We start from the raw sequence: 26,673 nt of genomic DNA on the forward strand, positions 1-26,673 counted from the left end.
ATATCAAGAGTATAATATCAGCTATCTCTTTTGTATTTTGATTTTATAGCAATTCGTTGATGCATATCATTTTTTGTAAGAGTAAATGTTTGACAACAAATTTAATATAGTTATGAATATTTTTATGGGTGTACATGTTTGATGACATGAGTCATCGAGAATAAATATGATGCAATTTCCGATTAAGTGTCAATCTAGGTATGAAATACCTATATCATTATAGATTAATTCATTTTATTCTTTAATTAATATTAAAAATCTTTCAACTAATGGGTTAATGCTTACTTATGTTAGAGATATGAACATGTATTGGATCCTTGGAAAATGAATCCAAAAAGATAAACTCTTGGATATGAAGGAATATCTTGGTAAGGACTGAATTACCTTGCACTCTTTTTTCTTTTTTCTGTTCATTACAAATTAGTATGCCTTGGAGCCTTTAGACAGTTTCGTTTGTAATTATGATGATTTTAAATAAAGTCACGGTCGAGCTAAAATTTCATACTGAAAAATGCTTATGTTTTACATGTGTTTTTCATATGTACGAAGAAATGAGCATGAGGTATGTCTACTTGTGAATCCGGAGACGGTTGATAACGACTTTGTTGAGATAAATGGAGCAGCTGAGAATGCAACAGATAACAATTTGGGCAAATTAGTTATGTCAAAGTAGGATTAGTCAATGGTATAATTCATATATTACAGTTCGGACTATAGTTTATTCATCCTCCAATATTTATACTTGCACTAAATAAACAATAGGTGTATGTGTTTGGCTGCTGAATGACTTTTTACTGCCATTTTTTCTCAATTTTGTTTTTTTAAATGTGATTTCTTTATTTTTAAATACACAAAAATATTCCATTATATGCTTCATTGGATGTATCTACTCTTTTTTTTATCCCACTGCAATGGAAGAAATTAGAGATTTTTATCGAAATTCTAATAACTCACATTTGTCTGATAGTCTTTAAAAGCTATTGGGGAAGAGGCAAATTCATAAGTCCATATTCAAGATTTGATAGTAATGATAATACATGGTGAGAAGAGTATGACATCTCTTTTATATAAAATCAGTACACCTTAAATATAGAAAGCATTTAATTTATCATTCAACCATTCACCTGACTACAATGTTGTCAAATTAGATATACAAAGGAAAGAGGTATGTTGTTATTAACACCTCCATTAAAATGAATATATATGTTTATAGAGAGTTAATTTTCAATGTGATGTGCTGCATGTACCAATTTTCTATAATAATTATTATATATCTTACTTAATTTTTTAACCGCATTTGCACGATAAACATATCTAGGCAGGAAGATGGGGAACGTATTTCGTGGTTTTAATTGTGAAAGATGAAAACGTAAATCGAGTATGGTCTAATCAGTTGATACAGAATCTCTATCGTCATGTAAGCATCTTTCTATTTTCAAAATCATTCTAAAATATAATAGCCTCTTAAATTATGTTTAATGCATAGACGCTACCAGAACAGAATTCATAAAAGCATTATCAAGGATACACTAAAATATAAGGGGGACTGAATGACTATGATTCTTTGATTCAGCAGCTCATCTCTTCCACTTTTAAACTTTCTTACTCTATTTTATACCGACTTTTTTAGCTTATAAGATGGATATGTTTTTTAGCTATTTTATGTTCATAGATCCAATTTAGATAGGTTATATAATAACATATATTTTTCTTTTCATGAAAGGTTATATATGAAACTTATTGAAGACCGGTAATAAAAGTAGAAAATTCTCCTATTAGTAATTTAATTTGTAAGATTGATTTAAAAGATATTCTCCTACATAAAAAAAGATATTCTCAAGGAAGTTTGCATATTTTTGTCCATGAAAATTATTAATTCCTACTTGCCCTTATGTTTCAAATTTTAATTTATTCTTCCAAAAAGAGTATTGTTTCTACTAATCAAACTATTATTATGCTAAAATAGGAAAGTATTTAATGTACTAAACCAATTATAGTAAATTTTGTGCATTGATTAAACAAAATAATATATTTTCAGCATCATGTGTTATTGTTTCCTTATTCACATTATTTTTCAAAATTCAAAATTTAAGTTATTTCTCTAAATAACCTATTCTTGGACACAGTAGTTCCTTGACACATTGATAATTAGCAACTGAAAAGGAAAGTTATTTAATATGTTGGCTATCTACCTTAATTTTGAACAATTATCAAGGAAATTTGCATATCTTTTTCCAAGAAGATTATTCTTTCCTGCATGACCTTATATTTCAAATTTCAAGTTTGTTGCTCCTAAAAGAGTATTGATTCTGCTAATTAAATTATTATTGTAACAAAATAAGAAAGTAATTAATGTAATAAAATAATTATATTAAGTTTTGTCCACCAATCAAACAAACAAATATTTTTTTCAACACTTATTGTTATACTTTCCCCACTAACATCGTTTTTTAAAATTCAAAATTTTATTTGTTACTCTCAGTAGCCTATACTTTCCTCATTATCAATTTTTTTAATTAGAAAATTTCTAATTAATATTTTAATTAATTATAAAATTACTAATATTTATATATATTATGCAAACAATCATCCATTTTATAACTAAAAAATAAAGTGAAAGTTTGATTGGTTAAATAAAAAATGTTATTAGTAAATGAATTATTAGTTATTCAATTATATACATTTTTAAGACAGTTCTGTATACATATTTAAATAATAAAAAATTTAATACTTTATAATTGTATTAAAAAATATTTTTATATAATAAAATGCGAGACGGCGTCGTGAGACGCCGTCAAGTAACACTTATAATTATATGATTAGATAAGGTAAACTTGCAAATATGTGAAAATTATATTCTTTTACAAATTTTTGAATCTTATTTTATAAAATTTTAATACTAAATTAGCTACACATATTTGATATATGTTATAAATAAATATTTCTATATAATAAAATGTGAGACGGTAATGTGATGCGCCATTAAGTAAAATTAATTATTATATGATTATATAAGGTAAACTTGCATAATGAAAATTATATTCTTTAAGCATTTTTTAATCTTATTTTATAAAATTTTAAATTACTAAATTAGCTACACATAATTAATATATGTTCCTAATAAAATATTTCTATATAATAAAATGCGAGACGGCGCCGTGAGCAGGGCCGGTCCTGAGTTTTTCTAGGCCCAATGTGGACATTTTTTCGAGGCCCTTTATCAAAATATGAAAGAATTTTTTTTTTTTAAAAAAATAATGGTTTAAGAGGTCTGGAACCTAGACAAGTGCTACGCTAGAAGGCTGATCCCCACGCGTTAATTTTAGATCCAATACATTCAAGTTTGTTACAAGAAACAATTAGTAACCCAAATATCTTAAAATTATACTAATATTACGAAGTCTAAACTAATACATTATTTTATATGTTTAGAAAATTTTTAATGAGAGATAACATACGTTGAGAATAACAAGAAAATGAATTTTATAACTTATATATAACCTAAAGCAAGCAGCAACACAGCAACCACATACATATCATGGAGGACAATACAACAAGAAAATCAATGAATTAATAATAATAAATTTAATAAATAAAGTCAAATTCATGTGGGCCTCTGATTAACTAAAATAAATGAGAAAACTTCGGCTATGTTTTAAATTTAGGGACTTCGTTTTGGATTTATATATATATATCACAAAATTAGATATGACTTATATATGTATACTGGACTATAAAATATGTGGGCCCCTTGATCCCAGTGGGTCCAATGCACCGGCACGGCCTGCACCGGGTCAAGGCCGCCTATGACCGTGAGGTTCTGTTGAGTAACAATGATTATTACATGATTTAATAAGATAAACTTGCAAATTTGTGAAAATTATATAATTTTAAGAATTTTCGAATCTTATTTTATAAAATTTTAAAACTAAAGTAGATACACATAATTGATATATATTATTAATAAATATTTTTATATACTAAAATGTGAGACGGGGATGTGAGGCGCAGTCGAGTAACATTGATTATTATATGATTAGATAAAGTAAACTTGCATAATGAAAATTATATTCTTCAATAATTTTTGAATCTTATTTTATAAAAATAAATTATTAAATTAACTACACATAATTAATATATATTCTTAATAAAATATTTTTATATAATAAAATGTGAGCCGTCGAGTAACATTGATCATTATATGATAAGATAAGGTAAACTTGCAAATTTGTGAAAATTATATTCCGTTATGAATTTTTGAATCCTATTTTATAAAATTTTAATACTAAACTAGCTACACATAATTGATATATGTTAGTAATAATATTTCTTTATAATAAAATACGAGACGGTGCCGTGAGGCGCCATCGAGTAATATTGATTTTTATATGATTAGATAAGGTTAAATTGCATTATGAAAATTATGTACCTTTAAAAAATTTTGAATCTTATTTTATAAAATTTTAAATTACTAAATTAGCAATTCAAATGTTCCTATTCAGAATTTGATAGCAATGATAAGACATACAGAGAAGATGTTAGGTCACACTTTCACTGTAGAGGGGGTGAATACAGTGTTTATTACAATCAAATCAAACTTCAAGAACTTATGTAACAGAAAACAAACTTTATTTAAACAATAAACTCTGTTACAATCTGGAACTGTTATCTCTCAGTGATGAACAAAATATCACGAGAGCTTCTAGAGTTATAATAAATAATATTCTCGATAATGATAACACCTCTAGTGTAAACTCTATTTCTGTGTTTATATACTACACAGTTACAAGATATTCGCTAATTGATATGGAATATAATTCTGCTTCCTAAAATATATCAATCAGATATCTTCTATTCCAAGTATTCCATTCTTCACGGAATTCCTTCTTCATGCATATCTCTTCTTATGTTTATCTTGATCTTCTTAACTTTAATCAGCTACTGTCCTTATCTGATCGTCCTTCAGCACTTAAGTTCTGATATCTATCTCCTGATAACATAAGTACTGATATCCCTTAAGTTCTGACTTCCAGTACCTTAAGTTCTGACTTCCAGTATAAGTACTGATCAGTTAAGTACTGATTTGTTCTGTTCAAATAAGATCTGAAATCTAAACATAAAACATATTAGCCATGACATTATCAAATATATCTAACAATCTCCCCCAACTTGTAAATTAACAAAATATACAAGTTTAACAGATATTTGATGATGTCAAAAACATTAAGTACAAATGCATGAGAAATAGACAAGATAACTACAACTTACAGTCCTTAAAGTTTTTACCAATTCAACTTCTGATAACAACTTCAACCTGTATAAATATCAGAATTTAAGCAGTTGTAGATCTTCGACTTGGCTTCATCATTTTCTGATCTCTCTGATGTCAGAAGTTGTTCTGAGATAATTCTTCAACAAACATTTCTCAGCATATCTGAGTTCATCAATCATTCTCCGTTTGACATCTTTAAGCTCTGCAGTATCTTCACCAGTTTGAAATATTGCAGCTCTGAGATCATTAATCTTTGCTTTTCTCAACTCCCGATCTAGTCTTATGACATAAGCTTTGTTAGACTCTAGATTGAATTCAAGCCCCTTAATACCAAGATATGTTCTGATCTGTGCAGTATTAGGCTTCATATCAACAATATCACCATTGTGATTTCTGTACTTTGGAACATATCTGCTGTCAGACTTAACAGAATAAAGTCTTTTCTGTCTCTGAATCTGTTCCTTTAAGTAGTTTGCAGCAGTCTCTGTTATTCTGTCATCCACTTGAAGTAAGAATAATACATGCTCCAATTCTTCAAAATACTTCAATGGAATGGCATTTTGTCTTATATGATAAACCCTACCATCTGTCATGAAATACAACATGATGTATTCTTTCAAGTAGGTATGGTAAACCATCTGTACAGATTCTAGTTGATTCAATCTCTCAGGAGTTGCTCCAATACCTGGTTCACTCAAGGAAGTTGGATCATCAGTAGTGTTGTGTACTCTTCTTTCATCAGCACTTCCCAATCCAGTTTTATCTCTAGCTTCCTTTCCAGTAACTACTCTTGCTTCAAAACCACTTAAAGTAGTCTTCAAAGATTGAGTCTGTTTTGCTTTAGTGAATCCTGGTAGGAGTGTTTTAGATTTATCTTCTGATATCAAGTTAACTTGAGCACTGTCAGAGGTTACTTGCTTCTTCTGAATATCAGAACTTACAATTTCTTGACTCTGAACAACTTGAGCCATGTCAGAGGTTGTTTTAAGAATTTTTCTTGAAGTCAGAACAAGATTATGTTTTCCATCAGTAATTTCTTCTTCCTCAGGAGGTACATAAGGCTTGATAGGTTCACCAACCTTTTCTTTACCCTTGGATCTTGGATCTATCTGTGGTTGTGATCTAGCCAAAGTTTCTTCAGTATGTATCCTCTCTTTGATCACAATGCCTTTAGGTTTTGGAAGTAACTTTTTACCAGAAGCTTCAGATTTAGATGTGACTTTCTCTGATTTAAGTCTGGCTTCTTCTTCCTTTAAACTTTCCAAGTCCATCCCTGGATTTTCTTGAAGAAATAACTGTCTTGACATTTCCTCATCAAGATCTAGAAGTTCATCAGAACTTATCCTTTTACCAGCAGCAGAACTTATTCTTTTCCCAGTATCAGAACTTGTTCTGTGACTAGCTTGTCTTGATGTAAATCTTCTACCTTGACTATGACCACTACCCATTCCAGAGTTTCCTTGGTCATCTTTTCCATCATCCTTTCCTTGCAGTGACTTGTTGGTTTTGCATTTGGACTTAATTACCTTCTCCCCCTTTTTGGCATCAGCAGGTAATAAAAGAGAGATAAGTAGTTCCACTGAGGTCTGGATTTCAGTAAGTTGCGATTGCTGAGAAGCTTGATTTGTCAGAATTTGATCAATCTGAGCTTGTTGCTTCTCTTGAGTTTTCTCAATATAAGCAACTCTGTCAATGGTAGGTTGGAAGAACTTTTTCTTATCAAGTTTCCAAACTTGTTCCTGTTTAATAAAGTTCTCCTGAATCTTTTGTAGCTCTGCATGAGTGTTGGAATGAAGACCTTGTAGATGTTTAGTACTCAATGCAGTGACTCTAAGCTGGGTTTTAAAATCATCAGAATTTAACATTTCATCAGCTTTAGTCAAGTGCTCAGCAAGATGTAAAGCATTTGGAACACATGAAACTGAGTTCCATTCCTTAGTCCACTCCTGTCCTGCAGGAGTTTCACTCCAAGGTACTGGTGCATCCCTGATAACAAACTCCTTTAGCAGTTCAGACTTAGGAAGAGTCAGTGGAGGAGTATGTCCTGAAGGACCTGCTGCATCAGCATCTACAGTTGTAGCAGCTTCACCAGTATCTCCAACATTTGCAGCATCAGAACTTAAAGAATCAGTATCTTCTGATAAGACAACTGTATGAGTAGCAATGGAGGCTTCAACATCCTCTAATTGCTGATCTGATACTAAGTTCTGATCAACAACCATATCCTGATGCTCACCTAAAATCTGATCATCATCTTGATGCAGAGAAGGTGTTAGTGATAACTCAGGAGTTTGAACAGCATCAGTAACAGGTGTTGTGGAAGGATTATTTGCTGTTGGAGCTTCTAAGAAAAGTATTTCAGGCACAACCAAGTTCTGAATATCAATTTCAACACTTGTGCCTGGATCAACAAGAGATAAAGAAGGTAAATTAGCCTTGTCAGATACAGGTTCCTGAAATGTAGTTGATGGAGAAGAAGTGACTGGAGCAAATTCCTTGTCTTGTGAGATCAGAGATTCCTGATCCCCTTCCTTAGCTGCTTCCTCCTCATCATCTGAAACTGGCCTCTGTGCCCTCTGTTTCTTGTACTTCCTTGTTGATTTGGATTCCTTGGGAGTTGCAGGAACAGTCATACGTCTAAGCCTCTTGAGAAGCCTAGAACCCCCAATTGCAGAATCCTTCTGAGAAGTTGCCTTCTCAGCTTCATTTATCATAGGTTCTGAAGAAGGAACTGATCTTCAGAATCTGTTTCGAAATTAATCTGAGACTGTTACCAAATTTTACTCACAGATAAGTCAAGTAAAGGGTTAGACTGAAAAATCAGAACTTAGACCTATATCAGAACTTAACAGTCATCAGAACATAATGTCTTAACTCGAACAAGGAATATCTATCTTAGTAAATACTCATACAAGTTCTTAGTTATGAACATCAGAAATTAATCATCAGAACGTGTAACTAGAACTTGTCCTCAGAATTTGTGCAGAAGTGACACAATGACTGTTTATCTAAAATAACATAGACCACCACAGAAATTTCATCATTCATATGGAGTGATGTGTGTGTGCATTAAGCTAAATAACAGACAAAGAGTAAAGTCTGATCTACTTCAGTACATCTTAGAAATAAGTCATAATTAAAATTTTGCTAAAGATCTGTCATTATCCTGAAACCTACTGATAAATGAGTTCATGCATGAGTTCACCTCTACTGTTTTTGTGCTAATTTTATGCATCTTTTGAAATTCTATTTTACAGAGGCTTCTCAGTGTAAGTGAGTCACGACTGTTTATTAGAATTTATGCTATTATCAGAGTATTTCTCCAGTAATCATAGAGTGTGAAAAGTCACCAAGAAAATATTTTGCTTTTCTAATGCATATTTACTTAATACCAGCAATGCACTTGGGTCGTCCCTTTCACATTTTTACTCTAGATCTCAAAGGAGTACCTGATATTATTCTTTGATTATTGTTCTTCTTCTTTTGATAAGTGAGGTTTATCAGCACTTAGTACATTCAGCAGTTTTACTAGAATCAGAACTTAAACAGATGAGTAGCATTATTCTAATTTGTGACTTAGTAATAAGATATACAAAGTAAACTTAACTAAGCTCAGTTATCAGAATTTGCTTGTGTCATAAGATTTCCACAGAAATAACTACTTCTTTCATGGGATCATTTGTTTATTGAAGACTAGTAGGTCAGTATCTAGCACAGTTATCCTCATAGGATAGAATAGTTACTGAAACAGACATATCACTTATCAGAGTTTAGACACATATATCAGACAACAGTCAGTACTTGAAGACATTTATCAATTAATGCACAGAATATACAAAGAGATTAATTCTGTAAATACTGATCATAAAGTCTGATAACATAGAACAAGTTTAAGCAGATTTAGAGAAAGAACCTGAAATCATTCCAAGTTCATTTACCAATTTTGAAAAGGTAGCTTCACACAGTGGTTTTGTGAAGATATCTGCTACTTGTTGATCTGTGGGAACAAAATGCAATTCCACTGTACCTTCATCCACATGTTCCCTGATGAAATGGTACCTGATGCTGATGTGCTTTGTCATAGAGTGTTGAACTGGATTACCTGTCATAGCAATAGCACTTTGATTATCACAGTAAATAGGGATTTTGAAATATGTTAACCCATAATCCAGTAACTGATTCTTCATCCAGAGAATCTGTGCACAGCAGCTTCCTGCAGCAATATACTCTGCTTCTGCATTTGATGTGGAAATTGACTTTTGTTTCTTGCTATACCAAGAAACCAATCTGCCTCCAAGAAATTGGCAGCTTCCATTTGTGCTTTTCCTGTCAATTTTGCAACCTGCAAAATCTGCATCTGAGTAACCTATTAATTTAAAATCTGATTCTCTAGGATACCATAATCCTAGATCAGCTGTTCCTTTAAGATACTTAAAGATTCTTTTTACAGCTGTTAAGTGAGGTTCTCTTGGATCTGCTTGAAATCTTGCACAAAGACAGGTAGCAAACATGATATCTGGTCTACTAGCAGTTAGATAGAGAAATGAGCCAATCATACCTCTGTAATCAGTAATATCTACTGAATTACCAGTATCCTTATCCAGTTTTGTTGCAGTGGCCATGGGAGTGGATGCATTTGAACAGTCTTGCATTCCAAATTTTTTCAGCAAGTTTCTGGTGTACTTAGATTGACAAATAAAAGTTCCTTCTTCACTCTGCTTGACTTGAAGGCCCAGAAAATAACTAAGTTCTCCCATCATACTCATCTGATATCTTGACTGCATTAGATTTGCAAACTTTTTGCAAAGTTTGTCATTTGGAGACCCAAAAATGATATCATCAACATAAATCTGGATCAAAAGTAAGTCCTTGCCATGGTTGAGATAGAACAATGTTTTGTCAATAGTTCCTCTGTTGAATCCACTTTCCAGAAGAAACTGAGCTAAAGTCTCATACCATGCTCTAGGAGCTTGCTTAAGTCCATAAAGTGCTTTATCAAGCCTGTAGACATAATCTGGATGTTTGGAATCTACAAAGCCTGGAGGTTGTTCAACATATACTTCCTCTTCCAATTCTCCATTGAGAAAAACACTTTTCACATCCATTTGAAAGACAGTAAACTTTTTGTGAGCAGCATAAGCCATGAATATCCTTATGGCTTCTAACCTAGCAACTGGAGCAAATGTTTCATCATAGTCAATTCCCTCCTGTTGAGAATATCCTTTTGCAACCAGCCTTGCCTTGTTCCTTACAATTATGCCATCACTGTCAGTTTTGTTTCTGAATACCCACTTTGTACCAACAACCGATCTATTCTTGGGTCTTGGCACTAAGGTCCAGACTTTGTTTCTTTCAAATTCATTCAACTCTTCCTGCATTGCTTGCACCCAATCAGCATCTTGAAGAGCTTCTTCCACTTTCTTTGGCTCAGACTGAGAGAGAAAAGAATTGTAAAGACATTCATTCGAAGTACCTGTTCTAGTTCTGACACCTGCCTCAGGATTTCCAATTATTAAATCAGGTGTATGTGATTTTGTCCACTTCCTTGCAGATGGAAGATTTTCTCTAGAACTGGATGCTCCCCCATAATTCATGCTGTCTTCGATTTCATTTTCTGATGCTCCCCCTGAAACTATGCTCTCTGAGTTGAATCCTTCAGTATTTAGATTTTCAGCACTGTCAGTACTTGGCTTATCAGAACTTGACGAATCAGAATTTGACGAGCCAGATGTATGTTCTGATGCTTCTTGAGATGTGATAAAATCTTGAGTATGCTCCCCCTGCAATGGTGCATCTTCCTTTGACGTAGTCACCACAGTTTCAATAACATCAGAGTTTAATCCATCAGAATTTACAGTATCAGGACTTAGACATGACATTCACTGGACCAAATAGATCAACATGAAGTAGATAGTAAGGCTCAAGAATTGATGATTCAGTCTTGCTCTTGAACGAAGATTTTCTTTGTTTAGCCTTCTGACATGAGTCACAAAGACCATCAGGAACAAACACTGATTTTGGCAGTCCTCTCACAAGATCTTTCTTGATCAGTTCATTTATCTTGTTGAAGTTTAAATGAGAGAGTTTCTTGTGCCAATTCCAGCTTTCTTTAGTTGAGGCTCTACTCACTAAACAGATTGCAGAACCATCAGAACTTGTTGAAAGCTTAGCTTCATAAATGTTACCACGCCTGAATCCCTTCAGAACAATTTTTCCTTTAGATTTACTAACTATTTCACAATGTTCTGCAAAGAAATCAACATGATAACCTCTGTCACAGATTTGACTTATACTCAGTAAGTTATGTTTAAGTCCTGAGACCAGAGCTACATCTTTAATAATGACATTCCCAAGATTGATATTGCCATATCCCAAAGTTTTTCCAATGTTGCCATCTCCATAAGAAACACTTGGGCCAGCTTTCTCCACAAAGTCTGATAGCAGGGCCTTATTTCCAGTCATATGTCCTGAACATCCACTGTCCAGAACTAGAATATTTTTCCTGTTGCCCTGCAATCAAAAAGACCACTAATTATTAGTTTTAAGGACCCAGACTTGCTTGGATCCTTTGGCCTTTTTAGGTTTGTTAACATTTGCAGCGGATTTAACATCAGATTTTATGTTAACAGTTTTCTTATCAGACCTTATACTAGAAGGAACAACAGAAACTTTCTTTAAAGAAGGTTTTATTTGATAATAATCATAGTACAAACTATGATATTCCTTACAAGTATAAATGGAATGCCATAAACTACCACAATGAAAACAAGGATTTTGTGGTTTGTATCTAACAGACTGACTCTTAACTCCTGACTTTGTAGATAAGGAGTTAATATTCTTATTCTTCCTGCAAAAAGAAGCCAGATGGTTAGAACTTCCACAGTTATGACATGCTTTCCTAGGAGCATCAGGAACAGATTTATAGTTATTGCTTTTATTCACACCTTCTTTTCCATTCCTGTTTTTCCTAGGTGATTTTACCTTGTTTGCATCCTTAATATCTTTCAGCTTATGCTTAAGCTGCTTCTTCGTCATTAAGCCTATGTTAACTTCAGCTGTCTTTTCCTGTTTTAGTTTGTCAGAAGCTAATTCCTTTTTAACTTCTGATTTCTCATTTTCGGATTTTTCAGTTACAAACTTAACAGGTTTTAACTTCGGCTTTTGCTTATCAACAGGCTTAATTTCTACAGTTCCTTTTTCATTTTCTCCATAGCCTAAACCCTCTTTCCAGTTTCCACTGCTTAGCAAATTTTGAGTTGTTTTGCCAGAGTTAGTCCAAGTTCTGATAATCTCTCTCTCCTTTTCTAACTCAGTTTTTAGAGATTCATTCATTTTTAGCACTTCATCCCTAATATAAAAAGCATTATCTCTATCCTGCTGAGTTTGATGAAACATGACTAACTCTTTTTCTAAGAAATCATTTCTTTTCTTAAAAGCAAGATTTTCAGAAGTTAATCTTTCACATGTTAAAGTTTGATCTCTATAACTAACAAACATGGTTTTAAGATATCTTCTCAACTCATCAATATCATCAGTATGAAAAGCATAAGTAGTCTGAGGTACCTTTGTTTCAGCAGCTTCAGAACTGCTCTCAGAACTTGATTTATCAGCATTTGCCATCAATACATAGTTCTCCTCACTTTCAGAGTCTGAGGTGTCTGTCCAGCTTTTCTGCTTTGTGACAAGAGCTTTGCCTTTGTCATTCTTGGTCTTCTTGCAATCAGGAGATATGTGGCCTTTCTCACCACAATTATAACATTTAACATTAGCGTAATCTCCTCTGTCAGACTTTCCTCCTTTTCCTTCAGATCTTCTGAAATTCTTCTTATCAGAACTTATGCCTTTTCTGGAAAACATCTTTCCCTTCCTGAACTTCCTGTATGCAATCTTTGTGATTCCTTTCACCATAAGAGCACACAGCTTCATCATCTCCTCATCAGCATCAGTTTCAGGCAAGCTTTCAGAATCTGAGTCATCATCACTCTCAGAACTTGATGACTCAGTATCAGATTTTATGATAAGAGCTTTACCCTTATCTTTCTTTGAGGAAGGTGGTTTGGGGGATTCCTCTTCAACCTTGAGAGCAACTGTCCTTGACTTTCCTCCTTTTCTCTTGCTTCTTTGTTCCATCTCAAGTTCATGGGTCTTGAGCATTCCATAGATTTCATCAAGAGTTGTTTCATCAAGATTGTAGTTGTCTCTTATTGTTGTTGCCTTCAAATCCCAACATTCAGGAAGAGCTAACAGGAATTTGAGGTTTGTATCTTCAAGATCATACTCCTTATTTACTAATGACAAGTCATTCAAGAGTTTGACAAATCTATCATATACATCAGTCAATGACTCATTAGTCCTAGAGTCAAAGTGTTCATACTCTTGAGTGAGTATTGTTTTCCTGTTCTTCTTAACTGTTTCAGTTCCTTGACACCTTGTCTCCAGTGCATCCCATATCTCCTTAGCAGTCTTGCAGTTGATTACCCTGTTTGACATTACATTATCAATGGCACTATGCAATAAGTGACGTACCTTGGCATCCTTAGCAATAGATGCTATATCTTCAGCAGTGTAATCAGTCTTTTCCTTTGGTACGGTCATTGCTGCTTCACCTGCAACTACAACAGCGAGCTTGGTAGGTTTGTGAGGCCCTTCCCTGATTCTATCAAGGTATTCTGGATCTGTTGCTTCCAGAAACATGGTCATCCTTACCTTCCATATGGGATATTTAGATGGTCTCAATATGGGAACTCTGATAGTCTCATATCGACTCTGAGTTGTTATCTTTGATGATTCCTCAGTTTTGGTAGGCTTAGTTGGAGTTTCTGTGTCAGACATGATTGTGTTTGGATCTTTAACTGTATGTGTGTTAACAGATAGCTCTGATACCACTTGTTAGGTCACACTTTCACTGTAGAGGGGGTGAATACAGTGTTTATTACAATCAAATCAAACTTCAAGAACTTATGTAACAGAAAACAAACTTTATTTAAACAATAAACTCTGTTACAATCTGGAACTGTTATCTCTCAGTGATGAACAAAATATCACGAGAGCTTCTAGAGTTATAATAAATAATATTCTCGATAATGATAACACCTCTAGTGTAAACTCTATTTCTGTGTTTATATACTACACAGTTACAAGATATTCGCTAATTGATATGGAATATAATTCTGCTTCCTAAAATATATCAATCAGATATCTTCTATTCCAAGTATTCCATTCTTCACGGAATTCCTTCTTCATGCATATCTCTTCTTATGTTTATCTTGATCTTCTTAACTTTAATCAGCTACTGTCCTTATCTGATCGTCCTTCAGCACTTAAGTTCTGATATCTATCTCCTGATAACATAAGTACTGATATCCCTTAAGTTCTGACTTCCAGTACCTTAAGTTCTGACTTCCAGTATAAGTACTGATCAGTTAAGTACTGATTTGTTCTGTTCAAATAAGATCTGAAATCTAAACATAAAACATATTAGCCATGACATTATCAAATATATCTAACAGAAGAGTATGCCATCTCCTTTGTATAAAATTAGTACACCTTAAATATAGAAAGCATTTAATTTATCATTCAATCATCCACCTAACTACAATGTTATCAAATTAGATATACAAAGAAGAGATATAGGTTGTTATTAACACCTCCATTAAAATTACCAAATATCTAATAGAAAGTTAATTTTCAATTTAATATCTTGCGTGTACCAATTTTATGTAATATTTAATGTTATTCCCAAACAATCTAAACAAAAATTACAGAGGGGGGTTGAATGTAATTCTGGCTTCTTTACAATTTTAAGAACAGTTCTGCTATAAATATATAACTGTGTTTGATTTAGCAATGGTGCGGAATGAAAGTAGTGTAGAAATCAAAACACAAAATAATCAAATACAAGTATTTAAAAACTTTATGGTGGATTGAACTTTTCCACCAGAGATATATATTAAGTAGAGAACCTTGTGTTACAATATTATACACAACTTCTTACAAGTTGAACTACAAGAACAGAGAAATTGTAACGTCTGGGAAATTTACATCTGTATTATATCATATTTATAATAAATTATGTGTGTTAATGTGTCATTTATGTGGAATTAACTGTCAACCCCTAATTGCTATGTGTTATGTGCATTCTGTGTCGTCCTGGTATTTTTAAGATATTTTTTAAAATATTTTATTTTTCATTTACAGCTTGCATTTCAAAAGTTTTACGACCCGAATCATGATTTTAAAGCAGATATTTCAAATAAAACAATGGGTCTTATTTTTCATCAAACGACTTTTACCATCGCATTATTCTGAACATCTAGGCATTTTATAAATTTTCTCGTTTTGCGAAAAATGACTTTTTCGGGCCCCATTGGATGTTAAAAACCCCACAAAAATCACATTTTTATTTTTATAAAATTTTAGGACTTTCATTTATACAATTTCTTTGTATTTTTGCATTATTCACAATTTTTGGGAAATTTTGGCATATATATTGTATATATAAAATATTTATAAATTAAATTTTAATACTCAAAAATTATAAAATTAGGGGCCTATTAATTTTAAAAAGTGTAGAATTAGGGCCCTAATTTTATTTGGGAGTATTAATTTTACTACTGTAAATAGCCTAATTTTTATTTAATTATAATTAATTAAGTAATTAAAATTCTGAAAATTCACAAAATTCTCTAAAACCGGGTCGGGAAGAACCACGTCGGGTTGAAGACTCAATCGGTGATTTCGAGCAGATTACAGCACTAAATCCAGTGATTCAAGTACTGAAATTGAAGGTCTTGATATGTTCTTTCCATTTCTAGTATCAATTTCATGTTTTAATTCGTTATTTTTTTATTTTTGATTTCTAGGGTTTATGTTCGAATTAGGACTTTTTGATTCCAGGGTTATTATGATGTTTTGATGATTGATATAGCTTCCTGATGTTATTTGCAATCGATTCATGGTGTTTAATTGAACAAATGATACCTGGATAGCAAAGTTCGATTATTAGGGTTTATGTTCAATTTTCAAATCACAACTCTGTAATTTCTGTGAATATTTGGTTATTAAGATGTTAGGGTTTTGATTGTATGTGTTCTTACCTTTAATTTGCACTATTAAACATTAAGTTTCATGTACGATTATGTGATTTCGATATCTGGCCGGAGTTGAAGTCGGTTTTGATCGAAGATGAAGATTCTGAGATATTTTTGGTTCGTTTTGGCCGGGAATAGGTTGCTGCAGTTGTGTGGAATTGAAACCCAGTGAAAAACACACCAAACGGTGTTGTTTTTGGCCTGAAATTGGCCCACCACAATCTGCTCCGGTGGCCGGTTTCTGGGAAAATTCCGGTCATGTTCTTCATGACCCGGAATTGACCCGTTTGACCCGTGTAAAATACCCGGGTTTGATCTGTTTTTGTAAAGTTTTTGTTTCTCACAAATGTTTCTGCAATTTATTTTATTTTTATTTTATTTTAATTATAAAATCAGTTTTATTTATTTATAAATTGATTAATTAATTATTTAATTAATTAATTTATATTATAAATAATTTTGAAATATTTTCTAAAAAACAGATTTAATTATTTTCTTAATTATTTATTAATTATTTATTATTTATAAATTATTTAAAAATGATTAATTATTTTGATAATTACTCAAATAATTTTCAATAAATCATAATAAATTCATTTTAGTTCCAAAAATTATAGAAATATCATTTTTAATTCTGATTTTTCTTAGATAATTATTTAAAAATTATTTTAGGGTTAAAAAATAGTAATAATTACTTATATTGAATAATAAATTGATTTATTCGTGTTTAATTGATATTAATTAGACCGTTAGTCCAATTCGAGCGAAATGGAAGCCCTTTGACTCTGAAAAATGAATTTTTTTCATTAAAAATAATATTATAACCTAATTTCTTCTATAAATTAGTTGACTTTGTTATTTGTTTGATTATCAGTTGAATTGCGTGCCGAAACGAGTCCGAAAAATTCTGAAAAATATGAAATGAGTCAGATAATGATCAGTTGAGCGATCAGCGAGTCGATTTTGATTCTAAAAATTATTTTAACTATGAGAATGATTCTGTGCTTATGTGTATTATGTGGTTAATCGAGTCTTAATTGTTAATATATAATATACGAGTCAGTCATAAGCACATGGGTAGACAATAGGAACGATGTGAAGTCGGTTCAAGACGCAATTGAAGTACAAAATGACTAAACCAGTCTATTTATCTAACAGAAGCTAAGCCAGCAAGGCAGGTTGAGTCGGTAATAGACGAAGGTGATATAATTGCAGTGAGTCACGCCGAAGGCAAGTTTTTCCCCTATTCTAATTTCAGAATAGTAATATTTCTTCAGATTCTTATCACGCTTACACTCTTTTAATTCTTGTTCATATTTCATTTCGATTCTTGATTTCTCCTTTACATTTGAATTCATTGTTCATATTCCAATTGTTACACATAAATATTGATAAATTCTGGTGATTAGAATATATCAAAGCATACTGATTGGTCTGGTTGCTACTCCATGAACTCGATAGTGATACTTTTGGGGATTAAGTTTACTTAATCCTAAGGACCGGGACATAACCGGATCCTTAAGATGGGCCGTAGTGCCTGGGTGCCCGACGGGATCTATATAGTGGGATATAGATCTGTATTGTATCCTGGCTGATCAGCAGGGTATAGATGCGAACTTGTGTCCAATTTAGTTCGTTTATACTCGCCAGTAATGGCCTTCTTTCTATTATCGCGAGGTTATATCTTTGCAGATATACCCAGGTTACCGATTCATTTATACTACTTTAACACTGTTTATATTTTGCGGACTTGTTGAGCAATTTTCGGCTCACCCTTTTTGTTGTTATTCACCTTATTATTTTAAGTTAAGAAGGAATATGAAACTCATAAGGACTCGAGTGGTAAAGAAGCGGGTCAAGTCTCGGGATCCTCTCATACCCAAGGTATTGATCCCAATCCAGGAAGAAATCTTTGAATTGCCCGAACAGGTGGAGTGTAGATAGTTAGTGTGTGTGTTTGAATAAAAGATGAAATTAGTTTAAAACTGGTTAGACAATGGTTTATAATAAAGAAAGTTCGTAAGATTTTGAATTTGGTTTTTAATAAAGTAGTTAGAGGTTCTTATTTTCATACTTCACCCTAAAAAGATCATGGTTAGTGTTAAAGGGGTTTAGATTCATTTCTTTATTATTTGTTAATCAGATTGTACAGGTTTGGTGATTAGCTAGTAACCCCCAGACTTATACCCCGGGTCTGGAGGGCGTTACAGGTTTGGCATCAGAGCTGTAGGTTTGGTCCCTGAAAACAAGAACATTAGGGTTAAGATAAGATAGGAAGATCACATAGGATAGGAATAGTCAAATAGGAAGAATATTGTTAGGACTTAGATAAGATTAGGATAGGAAGGTATTAGTTCTAGGAATGATTTAGTGACCTTTCTTCTTTCTTTGGTATATTATCATATGGCATCGTCAGGTTATTCGATTTGTTCTGAGAGGACAGTGATCGGGTCTGTCGCACCAGTTGTGCCACCAGTATCTGAGTTCATGTTTCCTCCTCTTCCCCCGCCACCACCATTGCCACTGAAGCCAGCACCCCTAGTGCAGGGGATAATTCATGACCCTATAGAGATGTTTGGTCCATTTGAGTTTTTTGAGCCGATGATCCCACTTCCACTTCCAGTAGAGCATCAGTTTATACCGGGGATTGAGCCAGAGCTTCCACCACCACCAGTGTTACCTCCTATACCAGTACATGCCCCAGAGCGAGATGTATTTCAGATGATTCCAATTGAGGGAATGGGTGAGCATGATGTAATATCCCATATTTTCAAATATTATTATTATTATTATTTCGAATTATTTATGTGATTTTTATGTGAATTTTAGTGAATTATCTGGTAATTGGAGTTGATGTTTGGGTGTTTATATGTAATATTATTTGAGTATTTGAATTTTTATATGTCCAGAATAAAATATAGATAATTGTGATATTTTTCTGTTAATTTTTGGACCGTTAGATAATTTTATAATGATTTATGTATTTATTAATTATCTTCTGAATAATTATCAAAATTATTTTATAATGCCGGGAATCGTCCAACTTCAATTGTTTTTGCGTTTTTACAACCCGACACTCTTCCGAAAACTGCTTCCTAACCTAATCTGCTGATTCCGGCCATTTTCCGTGTTTTGACTTTTTCGATCCGGATTACGGTTTGACCCGTGCGCGGCCCGGCGCAAAATTTTCGATACGATAACCATTTCGATAAATCAACAAAACCCGTATTCTTGAGGACGGGATATTTTTACATTATTTTTGTATATGGTGTTTTATAAAAAGCTCGGTTTTGATTATTATCCAATTCTGGTATTAAATTGTATCATTTTTATAGTTACTTAGCGTCTAAATAATCTATTTTTGGATCATTTTGTAGTTACTTAGCGGCTAACCAACTAATTTAACGATCCAAAATGATCCAGAACGAACCAATATTCCGTAAATATAAGCAGCCTATTTCTTATTTCATTTATTTCGTTTATTCATTTTCAACCAGTTAAAATACCGTAAATACAGAGAAAACCCTAGAAAACCGATACGTTCCTGATAATCAATCGTACGAACGAAGGCGTTATCGAACTCCGATTCGGGTGTACAGCATATCAAAACGAAGCTCTCGAAAAGTCCTTTCTGATTCAACCAACCATTTCAGTGAAGAAATCAATGTATTTTCTTATTTAATTATTTTTAATTCGAATTATTTAGTGAATAAAATATGAATTTTTGCAGACGTGATTATTTGAGTGTTTTGATGATTCCATGTTGTAGAGCATTTTTTCTGGTCAATTTCATATATTATACTTCAAAAATAGAGTTCAATATCATGTATTAATTAAGGTTTGATTTTCCGAAAATTACTTGAATGTGTATTCTTGGTGTTCTTGAAGAATTCTGAGAATCAAACCCAAATTTGAGGAAGATGCAGATCTCAGTTTTTGAAGTATGAGTAACCAAAATGTTCAGATTTTCATCCTTTATCTGTTTATGCCATTAAATCATTCAAACGATGGGTAATTTATTAATTTCGTAATTTAGGGTTTATACCCGAATTTGGGGCTCTTTGATTAAGCAATATTTGGCTTGTTTTGATCATGTAGATAGATTGTATATTGTTCAAATTTTAATTTGGTATATAGTACGTTGAATTTGGTTAAGAATTTTGGTTTTTCCGTGTTTCGCCGAAAAATATGAGTTTGAGGCCGGAATTTGATCGGGTTCCGAGTTTGGTCGATGTTCTGCGATTGATTTTGTCGGTTCTGAGTCGCATGAGTGATAAGGAGAAGTTTGGTGTGAAGAAATGGTTCGATTAGACGGTTTTGGGTCGGGATAGGGGCTCGCCGGACCAGAACAGTGCCAGCCGGTTTTTGGGGAAACCCAGAATCCGGCGACCTGCTCTTCAGGTCCCGGCCACCTGCCCTCGTCTATGCCGCCTGTCGATCCAGGGAAGGAGAAGACAAACCTCTCAAATCTGTTTTTGAATTCTTTTTTTATATAAATCAAAAATATTTTTTTTTCCAAAATTCATTTTTTTATTTTGAAAATCATTATTTTAATTCTGAAAATTTATTTTAATTCAAAAATAAATCCAAATTATTTAATTAATTAATTTTAGTTGATAATTAATTATTTAATTAGTCAATTAATTTAAATATTAATTGATTAATTAATTTAATTAGTTATTAATTAATTTTAATTATTTATTTAATTAGATTTAATTATTTATTCTTGATTTAAAAATTCTGAAAAATATTTTCAAAGTATAAAATATTATTTTAAATTATTTTCCAGGCTCGATAATTCTTATAAAATTATTTTTGAGTGTTCGAGCCCTATTATTTAATTATAAAATGATTCGAAGACTGTTTTAATTCCAAACAATGTTCAAAAATTCATAATAAATCAACCGTTCCTCCGTTTAATACGAAACGAACGCCTCCAGACCCAGAAAAATATTCCGCTTTCATTAAAAATACTTTCGAGACCCAAATCCTTTTGTTTCGAAAGGTCGCTTGTTTTACAAGTTATTCTGAGTCAAGTTTTGATCGATAAATCATATTTTTGATCTGATTTCAATTTTAAACACACCGATTCGAATGTTTTGATGAACCAAGTCATATGTGATATGAATTATATGATACGTGGATTATGTGATTATGTGTTATAAGAATTACGTGTGTACGTGGGTCAAGAGTCCTGTATTTGACTGTCTTCTTCATGTGCGGGCTATCGTATGGGTAGACGATAGGGTGTTGACGCGCAGTTCGTCGAGTGATTATCGTTTAGGCGATTAAAGTTATATCTTTTAATTATAGATACGGATCATTCGAGTTGATCAGGACAAGACATTGGATAAAAAATGAGATGGAATAGTATTGGATATCTGGCTTCTAGCAATCGCATGAGCAGCATATCAATGAAGTGTTGAAAAGAAGGATGGTGATGTTTTGAGACAGAATGTCAGAATAGATGTGTCGTTGCGAGTGTGACTAACTGCTAAAACCCAAAGGCAAGTATCCATATCATCACTTATCGTTCAAGTGATATTTATTTTAAATCTTATCATGCAAGTATTGCTTTCCCTATTCAGTTCGTAATAGATAAATATTTTACATATCACTGAATTAAATAATTCTGTTATGCAAATACTCATCTACTATTCTATGTTCAGAATAGTAAAGTGATTTTACTTATCCCATTTAGCGGATTTATAAATGTTTTAGATTTTGAGAAAAGTGATTTGGTTGCGAATATTCCTACCCATGAATTGGGGGAATAAAAGTATTTCGGGTATCGATTATCATGACCCCATTTTAATAAAAGGTTTTAGGATTGGATCATAATTGCGTAAGTGACCGGGACGGACGGTCCAGCGGATGGCTATTTCTAAGTGCCATATGGAATATTATGACACCATTTTTACCATAGGCAGGTATATTGCCTTTTGTTTGAGTACTCGTATTTTTGGGGTCACATTTCTATGAATCATGACCTTGTGCTATCACACGGGCTGATCAGCATGTGATAGTACGTCCGTCGGAGGATGATCCTAATCTAAATTATCATATCATTTTTGATATTCATAGAATAAATGATTTATCAACTGTTCTGTTTTGGATTAACGGTGAAATGCAGTTTTGATTCAGATTCTGATTTATGCTAATACTTACGTTGTTAAATATCAAAGGTGGTATTAGTATAGATGATTGATGTTGACTTCAGTATGGAATGTTGTGAGCATCACAGTTCGTATTAATATCTAATTTGATATGACAACAAAATAAGTATTAATTTCAAGAGTTCGGTTTTGAGTAAAGTTTATGATTCAATCCATAATCATTGTTTCATGTTATTATTGTTTACGATATTCCGTAAACACTGTTTCACGAGTTTTATTATCGTCAAGATTTAAAGTATTGCTGAAGCATTTCACTCAAAAATATCAAAATGGTTTTGAATACAATTAAGGAATAAATTCTGGGATTCCTCAACTAAAATTTTATAATTCAGCAATTATGATTTTAAATGTTCTGCGCTATTGCAGATGTCGGTTTTATATCAAAAGACCCTATATATGTTATAATAATCTTGCTGAGCATTTCTTTCGCTCATACTTGCATGTTTTCAAATTTAACCTCCAGTGAGGATTAGCTTGCGCTACTTAGCTGCGAATTTCGAGGAAGCAAAGAAAAAGCTCTTGGAAGGTGGTTGGTCCAGGGTTTGCGGGCTAGTGTAAGTTTTATTGTGTAAAGTTGTTTATATTATATTATATTATAGTTGTGTATTATATTTGGGCCTAGTATACTTCATTTCGAAGTTATACTAGTGGGTTTAGTTTTGAGTTGGAATTTATTGAAAAGAGTTTTAAAAGAAAGTGAAAAAAAATTATTTGTGGAATTTGGAATTCTTGTTTCTAGAACTGTAACCTTAAAAGATCTTGGATTAGTTGGGGTCATTTTTGCTAAATATCTTTCACTGGAATTTGCATTTTAATTTAACAGGTTAATATGGATTGAGATTTTATAGTGACGACCAAATCCTCTGACCCCGGATTTAGGGGCGTTACAGGTTGGTATCAGAGCTGAGGTTATAGTAAACTAGAAATGAGAGTGTGTAGGAGTGGGTATAGCTATGTGAGGACGCTTGAGCTCATATCGAGTTCCTGTTGGACTATTGGATATAGTACCAACGAGTAAGTTAAACGCATTCGTTTGAGATGGTTGTGTTCAGCTGGATGGAACTCCGGGAAGCTGCAAACTTCTATTGTGGAATCTTTCGAGACTACGATTCGACGACGATGAAGATTATCGATATCCTTGGAACATGAAGAAGTGTCTAGAATTAGATGGCGAGTCAACTGAAGAGTTCAAACAGAAGATAAGTATTAAGACCTTGGCAATACCTTCTCTTTCTATAACTTCTTTTGTCATCTCTCAAAAAGAGGTACCTGTTAAATGATATATTCCCTAATCACTCATTTTCAATCATATATGTGTTTTAAATATGCCAGAGACTGTCATGAAACCTATTTTCAGGTTTTGATAGCTTTGTCAAGTTGTGAAATTGGACTTCCACTTTTCTTATTTAGTGGATAGTTTCTTGGTAATGTGACACCACTTGCTCATTTGGTGCCATAATTTTGCTCTCTGGATTTCATTTCCTTCAGAAATATCATCTTTGAAATATTTTCAGTTTCATTCATTTGATTTTGGATTCCTTTGATATTCTTTTATTCTGACTGAGATGAACAACCCTAACTATAGGGGAAACAAGGTATACATGTCTGTGTGATAGGAGTTGGATGGGACGCCATCACTTGTGTGTGTTGTGAATACATGAAGGTTAACAACCTTTAGTAGTGTCTTAATTTGGGCACGCAATACCAAGTTCGTTTGATCATATTGATCTCTCAGTTATTCTCTTCTTTCAACAATACTTTTTCTCAAATTCAGATTTTGGTTCCGTTATGATATCAAATTCTGTTCTTTTTGAAATTCCATGATTTTATCATTCCAAATATTCGAAGGTATGCCAATCAAGTTAAGTTGAGTATCCTGGTCAAGTAAAAGTAAGGCGATGTGATGGAATTACGAAGGACGATAGAGGAGTGCAATGCGATTAAACTATCACTGGCATATAGTGAAGTCAATTTGTTTCTTTATTTCTCTCTTTATCTCTCTTTCTTTTCTTCTCTCTATCTTTCTCTATATTCTTCTTTCTCGCGATCAGTAAAAGCGATTCTATTGAAGAATTGGTCAAAAGAGGTGGATGGAACAATGGTGCACAGCGAAGCTCCTGTAAAAGTTTTATTATACAAGGAATACAAGATTTATTTGAGATTATGGAAAATTGAGGTTATTTGGAAATGGAAAGTTGGCTAGAAGATCCCTAGTGCTCTCTTCTGTTGATTCCGAGGACAGAATCCTTATAAGGGGGTAGACTGTAATATCCCATATTTTAAAATATTATTATTATTATTATTTGGAATTATTTATGTGATTTTTATGTGAATTTTAGTGAATTATCTCGTACTTAGAGTTGATGTTTGGGTGTTTATATGTGATATTATTTGAGTATTTGAATTTTTATATGTCCAGAATAAAATATAGATAATTGTGATATTTTTCTGGTAATTTTTGGACCGTTAGATGATTTTATAATGATTTATGTATTTATTAATTATTTTCTGAATAATTATCAAAATTATTTTATAAAGCCGGGAATCGTCCAACTTCAATTGTTTTTGCGTTTTTACAACCCGAAACTCTTCCAAAAACTCCTTCTTAACCTAATCTGGTAATTCCAGACATTTTCCGTGTTTTGACTTTTTCGAACCGGATTACGGTTTGACGCGTGCGCGACCCAGCGCAAGATTTTCGATACGATAACCATTTCGATAAATCAACAAAACCCGTATTCTCGAGAGACGAGATATTTTTACATTATTTTTGTATATGATGTTTTATAAAAAGCTCGGTTTTGATTATTATCCAATTCTGATATTAAATTGTATCATTTTTATAGTTACTTAGCGGCTAAATAATCTATTTTTGGATCATTTTGTAGTTACTTAGCGGCTAAGAAACTAATTTAACGATCCAAAATGATCCAGAACGAACCAATATTCCGTAAATATAAATAGCATATTTCTTATTTCATTTATTCATTTTCAACAAGTTAAAAGACCGTAAATACAGAGAAAACCCTAAAAAATCGATATGTTCCTGAGAATCAATCGTACGAACGAAGGCGTTATCGAACTCCGAGTCGGGGGTGCAGCATATCAAAACGAAACTCTTGAAAAGTCCTTTCTGATTCAACCAACCATTTCAGTGAAGAAATCAAGGTATTTTCTTATTTAATTATTTTTAATTCAAATTATTTAGTGAATAAAATATGAATTTTTGCAGACGTGATTATTTGAGTGTTTTGATGATTCCATGTTTTAGAGCATTTTTTTCTGGTCAATTTCATATATTATACTTCAAAAATAGAGTTCAATATCATGTAGTAATTAAGGTTTGATATCCTGAAAATTACTTGAATATGTGTTCTTGGTGTTCTTGAAGAATTCTGAGAATCAAACCCAAATTTGTGGGTGATGCAGCTCTCAGTTTTTGAAGTATGAGTAACCAAAATGTTCAGATTTTCATCCTCTATCTGTTTATGCCATTAAATCATTCAAATGATGGGTAATTTATTAATTTCGTAATTTAGGGTTTATACCCGAATTTGGGGCTTTTTGATTAAGCAATATTTGGCTTTTTTTGATCATGTAGATAGATTGTATATTGTTCAAGCTTTAATTTGGTACATAGTACGTTGAATTTGGTTAAGAATTGTGGTTTTTCCGTGTTTCGCCGGAAAATATGAGCTTGAGGCCGGAATTTGATTGGGTTCCGAGTTTGGTCGATGTTCTGCGGTTGATTTTGTCGGTTCTGAGTCGCATGAGTGATAAGGAGTAGTTTGGTGTGAAGAAATGGTTCGATTGGACGGTTTTGGGCCGGGATAGGGGCTCGCCGGATCGGAACAGCGCCGACCGTTTTCTGGGGAAACCCAGAATCAGGCGACCTGTTCTTCAGGTCCCGGCCACCTACCGCCGTCTATGCCGCCTGTCGATCCAGGGAAGGAGAAGACAAACCTCTCAAATCTGTTTTTGAACTCTTTTTTTATATAAATCAAAAAAAATTGTTTTCTATTTTCCAAAATTCATTTTTTTATTTTGAAAATCATTATTTTAATTTTGAAAATTTATTTTAATTCAAAAATAAATCCAAATTATTTAATTAATTAATTTTAGTTGATAATTAATT

This window comes from Apium graveolens, chromosome 6 (genome assembly GCF_009905375.1).
Source record: "Apium graveolens cultivar Ventura chromosome 6, ASM990537v1, whole genome shotgun sequence".
NCBI classification, from domain to species: domain Eukaryota; kingdom Viridiplantae; phylum Streptophyta; class Magnoliopsida; order Apiales; family Apiaceae; genus Apium; species Apium graveolens.